Raw genomic sequence first — 6,332 nt, 5'->3', positions numbered from 1 at the left:
TAGGACAGCTGGGACAGACGGGTCGTCTGGGTCTCGCTACCGATGGGGCGACCGCGGGCTGGAGCTGCAGAGCGGGGGGGCTTGGGGCCCCCCCCCTGACTGTCCGTGCCCGGGTCTAGAGGCGAGCCTGCAAAGGCTGGAGGAACCCTTCGCCGAAGCGCCGGTGCAAGAGCATCCGGGGCCGGCGGGGGCCCTCCATGGCAGGCCACGAGTGCTGTTCGGTCAGGAAAGTGTGTGTAAATGTGCTTGGGGAGCCATCCACCAGAGCTCCAGACCTCCGAGCGGGACACCTAGGCGGGGTCAGCCCGCTGTCGGTGCTCCGTCTTCGGCCTGGGTCCAGGGAGACTCCGCGCTTTTATTCCAGCTTCCACGGGGCTCCACGGAGCTCCGCGCCAACCGGAGCAGCCACCAGGCCCATCAGATGGACCGTGGAGACTCACCGGCCGAACGGGAAGCCACAGCGTGAAAGCCCCGCTTCTCCAGGACAAAGTGCAACTTTTTGCCGAAAAAGCGCTAAAAACGGCCGAAAATGGGGGAAAAGAGGGCTGAGACCCGCTTGGATGGCCTCCCGAGACTTCAAGGATCATGAAAATATGTCTAAGTGTTGAAACACTTAGTCATTTTTCCGCCCAGACCCTCTTTTCCAACTCTCTCCTGATATCGTTCCGGCAGTGATTTTCTTTATAAGGGCCCGAAAAGCGTTTTGACTTTCACTCCCAGAACGCCCCCCCCGTCGTGGGGGCAGTACTGCTTTTTTTAAAACCCCGTATCTCCCTCATTTTTAAAGATAGAACCATGCGGTCTTCACCGGGCTGCTCTTCGGGCTCCGGAGATTCGAACCATATCCGGTTTTCCCGGATAAAACGCATTTTTGACCGATTTTTGGAGCTCATTTCCCGGTAAACTTCTTTCGCTTCTACCGCCGGCTGGGAAGGTCCTAGAGACGATCCGAGACCACCACCGTGTTCCCCGCGGTCCAAGCTTTCAGCCAATATATGGTTTGCCTGGGTGCAGTGCGTTTTTAAGGATCGAACCGGAGCTCCGGAGGTCCAGACCGGGGATCCGCGGCAGAGCTATCCGGGAGGGCCGCGCTAGCAGGCGGACGAAATCTGCAGCTGCTCACCGCCGAGTCTCCCCCTCTGGAAGTCCGGTTTTCGGACCTCCACCCAGGCTTCCGGGACCGACACCCTCGTGACCGGGGCCGTCTCAGGAGCTCGATGATCCGGGTCTCGGGTCGGTGGGACCCCGGGAACCGGACCGGAGGTCCGGTTGGGCCCAAAACGGTTAAAAATTCGTATAAATTCGGGGGAACGTCCTAGCGGAAATCGGAGACCACCAGAACCATCCGCGGACCGGCCCGGATCCGACGGTGTGCGGCTCGCCCGGGTTCCGGTCCGTTTGGACCGACTTATCGCGGGGCAAAGCCGGCCCGGTTTGACGCTAATCCTTTGGAGACCCGTAGAAGCTCGAGGGAAGGTCCTAGAGACGATCCGAGACCACCTCCGTGTTCAGGAGGCTCGGAGCTTTAAAACGGTATATGACATGCACGTATGGGGGGCCCCGATCTCCCAGGAGAGCCGGAAATGTCGTTTTCAGCCATCCGGAAAAGGGCCCTCCATAGGGAATGAATGGGAGACCACCCGACCTTTGAACCGGGGCTGCAGCCGCAAACGGGGTCCGATCTCCGCGTGCTTCGGCACCCTTGGAGGGTACGTCGGGGGCTATGGCCAAACCGAGTTTGAGACCCCTGGCTCTTATGGTTGGGTCTCCAGGGGGTCTCAAATCTGGGGCCCCCCAGGGCCTGGATCTCGGCCTCGGGGGGCGGGGGGCCCGGACCAACGGTGGCACACGGTCGTGGGGGTTGCCCCCAACCGACCCACCGAGTTTCAGCCCTCTGGGACACCGTTAAGGGGGTCTCCCGCGGGGGTCTTTGCCTCCGTCCCATAACCCACCTTACCTTTGGAGACCCGTAGAAGGTCGGGGGAAGGTCCTAGAGGCGATCCGAGACCACCTCCGTGTTCAGGAGGCTCGGAGCTTTAAAACGGTATATGACATGCACGTATGGGGGGCCCCGATCTCCCAGGAGAGCCGGAAATGTCGTTTTCAGCCATCCGGAAAAGGGCCCTCCATAGGGAATGAATGGGAGACCACCCGACACTTCGGGCGGGCCTGGAGCCGCAAACTTGGTCCGATCTCCGCGTGCTTTGGAACCCTTGGAGGGTACGTCGGGGGCTATGGCCAAACCGAGTTTGAGACCCCTGGCTCTTATGGTTGGGTCTCCAGGGGGTCTCAAAGTCCGGGGGCCCCCCAGGGCCGGGATCCAGGCCCTGGGGGGCGGGGGGCCCGGACCAACGGTGGCACACGGTCCGGGGGAAGGCCCCGGACCGACCCACCGAGTTTGAGACCCCTGGCTCATAGGGTAGGGTCTCCAGGGGGTCTCAAAGTCCGGGGGCCCCCCAGGGCCGGGATCCAGGCCCTGGGGGGCGGGGGGCCCGGACCAACGGTGGCACACGGTCCGGGGGAAGGCCCCGGACCGACCCACCGAGTTTCAGCCCTCTGGGACCCCGTTAAGGGGGTCTCCCGCGGGGGTCTTTTCCTCCGTCCCATAACCCATCCGGAGGAGGAATAAATGAACTGCACAAAGACTTTCACCTGACATTGAATTGATGGGTAATTTTACTCCTTTTTTAAAACGATAATTATCTTCTCCCCTTTGAACGGCCTTCTCCCCGTTTCTTTAACTTAAATCTTGCTCTCCGTGCCTAAACCTAAAACAAACCTAATTTATTTTTATTATGGACCGTTTCACTGTTTTTTTTTGGAAGCCTTACCGTCCAATATTTTCCCTCAACCTAACCTCTCAGGATTTCAGTCAAAGCTAGGGGGGAGGCTCGATTTTTTTTTCCCTATTCCCTGATTTGGCACAGCCCTAACGCCACGGATCCCTAACGCCTAACCCCACGGATCCCTAACGCCTAACCCGTTTCCGACTGATCCTCCGTCGGCCCACGCAGGCTAAACCCTGAGTCGGGCGAAGAAGCCGTCGCGGCACACGCGTCCGGAACCCGTGCGAACCCCACCGCAGACCTGGCTTCGGCATCCGTAGCACGTTCGCTTCACGAGTTATTCTCATTTTGACTGATCTGACTTGGCTGTAGCCCTCTATCCTAGTGTCTTGTGAGTTAGGAAAGACGCTGAAGCTTTCCTATTCCCTGATTTGGCACATGTGATGGCAGTTACTGACTCCATCTAGTGGACGGAAAATTGAAGTGCGCATAACCACTTCTCACCTCACCAGAACTGATCCAGCACAACCAAATGTCACCCGATCCTCCACCGGCGCCATCCGGAGGAGGAATAAATGAACTGCACAAAGACTTTCACCTGACATTGAATTGATGGGTAATTTTACTCCTTTTTTAAAACGATAATTATCTTCTCCCCTTTAAACGGCCTTCTCCCCGTTTCTTTAACTTAAATCTTGCTCTCCGTGCCTAAACCTAAAACAAACCTAATTTATTTTTATTATGGACCGTTTTCCAGTTTTTTTGGGAAGCCTTACCTTCCAGTATTCTCCCTCAACCTAACCTCTCAGGATTTCAGTCACAGCTAAACTTGTTAGAAAAGGCCCTTAAAGTACAGTTTGCTTCGTGACCTTTGACCTCGCTCCACCTAACCCCAATCTGATTAGGGACCCCTAAACAACAACCTCGATGCTCCTTGCCTTTCCCCATTCATTTTGAGCGGTGCGCTTTTTCAGATCAATGGGAGTCTATGGGAGCGACGGCGGGGGAACGTGCCACGCCGGTCAGAATTCCCGGGCATCTGGCACCCCACCCGCAGACTCTCTGTGCCGAGTTTCGCCCGCCTGAGGCTCACCGTTTCGGAGCTATTTCGAGTGCTCAAATGAGCAACTGGGTTTTCTTCCTATATCCTGCTCTGAGCGGTTAGGGAAGAGGCTCCAGCTAGGGAAGAGGCTCCTGCTTTCTCCTATTCCCTGATTTGGCCTGAAATGCAGCGACCGACTCCATCTAGTGGCGGAAAAATTGAAGTGCGCATAACCGCTTCTCACCTCACCAGAAATGATCCCGTGCCACCAAATGTCACCCGATGCTCGACCGGCGCCATCCGGAGGAGGAATAAATGAACTGCACAAAGACTTTCACCTGACATTTAACTGATGGGTAATTTTACTCCTTTTTTAAAATGATAATTATCTTCTCCCCTTTGAACGGCCTTCTCCCCGTTTCTTTAACTTAAATCTTGCTCTCCGTGCCTAAACCTAAAACAAACCTAATTTATTTTTATTATGGACCGTTTCACTGTTTTTTTTTGGAAGCCTTACCGTCCAATATTTTCCCTCAACCTAACCTCTCAGGATTTCAGTCAAAGCTAGGGGGGAGGCTCGATTTTTTTTTCCCTATTCCCTGATTTGGCACAGCCCTAACGCCACGGATCCCTAACGCCTAACCCCACGGATCCCTAACGCCTAACCCGTTTCCGACTGATCCTCCGTCGGCCCACGCAGGCTAAACCCTGAGTCGGGCGAAGAAGCCGTCGCGGCACACGCGTCCGGAACCCGTGCGAACCCCACCGCAGACCTGGCTTCGGCATCCGTAGCACGTTCGCTTCACGAGTTATTCTCATTTTGACTGATCTGACTTGGCTGTAGCCCTCTATCCTAACCCTAACCCTAACCCTAACCCTAACCCTAACCCTTACCCTAACCCTAACCCTAACCCTAACCCTAACCCTACTTAGAGGAACGGCCCCAAAACCAGCCATCCGGGAGCATTTCGGGCCCACTTTGAAAAATCGTAGCGGCCGAACCGGACCTCGTGGGACCGCGGGACCCGGGGCGCCCGAAAGAGCACGACCTGGAGAACTCCGTTCCAACTAGACCCGATTTTTAGCGAGCAAGGCGGCCGCGCGGCGGCCGCCCGAAAATCGCAAAGTAGCTCGAAAACACTTTGAACTTTTTCCGAGTGCTGCCTTATGGCGGCTCAAACGGCACTTGCGGGCAACAGACACCAGGTGGCGCAGGACGGTTGGGCGCATGGCTCCCTGCTGCACGGTGGCTAACGTCCCCGAACGGCAGGGATGCCTCCCGGTGGCGAATGCTGCCAAAAAGCGCGGGCACGCTCCCCGGTGTCACCCCCGACGCCATCTGGCAGCAGCACCTCATGCCTTCGAGTGTCTGTCGGCTCCCCCCGCACTCATAACCCCTCCTTTGCCCAGCCTGTCTTTATCTCGGTTCGCAAAGTGGTCCAATAGCCGCGCTCCCACCCGGGACGCCCGGGTTCGCGGCCCGCTTGCACCGGGAACCCTCTTTTGTCTTTTTGGGTGACATAAAGGATCGCTCACTCATGATCCCCAATGGCAACCATCCACCCTATTTCTATTAGTCTACAAAAAGACTTTTCGTATGGGGACTTTAAAATGGCACAAGACCCGTTCCGCCGAATGGCTGGACCCTTCCAGCAAATGGCTGGACCCTCCCCGGGATTCGGACACTCTCAGCCCCGCTACAACTTGTCAAAAATACCCCTGCACGGTTCTCCGGAACCGGGGTACGGTCCCAGGACCTCCGCTGGGCCGGAACTGGTCCTGGAGGACCAGGGGGGAGATATGGAGCTACTTTACCCGGGATCGGGGCACTGGATCCCGGGCGGGGGCTCAGACATTCGGTGGGACCCCTGGGCGTCTCCTTATGGCCAGGGACTTTCAAATGGCACAAGTCCCGTTCCACCAAATGGCTGGACCCTTCCAGCGGATGGCTGAACCCCTACCGGGGACGGGGCAGAGGCCCAGACATTCGGCGGAGCCCCTGGGCGTCTCCTTATGTCTCGTGCCTCTGGTAAGGCAGGAATTTGGCAGCAGCACCTCCTGCTTCCGCATGTCCAGACCCGGACGATGATCCCAGACGTCTACATCACTTGCTATGAGGTCATAAGCGCTATGAGCCAAGGAAACCCGTATGGCTCGAGTAGTCTTGTGGTGGATCTGCTGCGGCGCCCCCCCAGCGACCGGGGTACGATTCCCACAAGCTGCTCAGGCCTTTTCTATCTTTTTGGCCGACCGCAGACATAAGGAGGCGCTTCGGACATAGGGAAGCCTCGACATCCGGACATCCTTTTCAATGGGGCCTCCTTATGTCTCGTGCATCTGGTAAGGCAGCAGCCATTTGGGAGCACCACCCCGTGATTCCGTAGGTCAAGGCCATGTGGCAGCACCACCTCCTGCTTCCGCACGTCCGGACGCTGATGATCCCCTATGTCTACATCACTTGCTATGAGGTCATAAGCGCTATGAGCCAAGGAAACCCACATGGC

This window comes from Poecilia mexicana, unplaced genomic scaffold (assembly GCF_051168715.1).
Source record: "Poecilia mexicana isolate PSO_F unplaced genomic scaffold, ASM5116871v1 ptg000095l_RagTag, whole genome shotgun sequence".
Classification (NCBI taxonomy): Eukaryota; Metazoa; Chordata; class Actinopteri; order Cyprinodontiformes; family Poeciliidae; genus Poecilia; species Poecilia mexicana.
Note: the sequence above shows the minus strand (reverse complement) of the source record.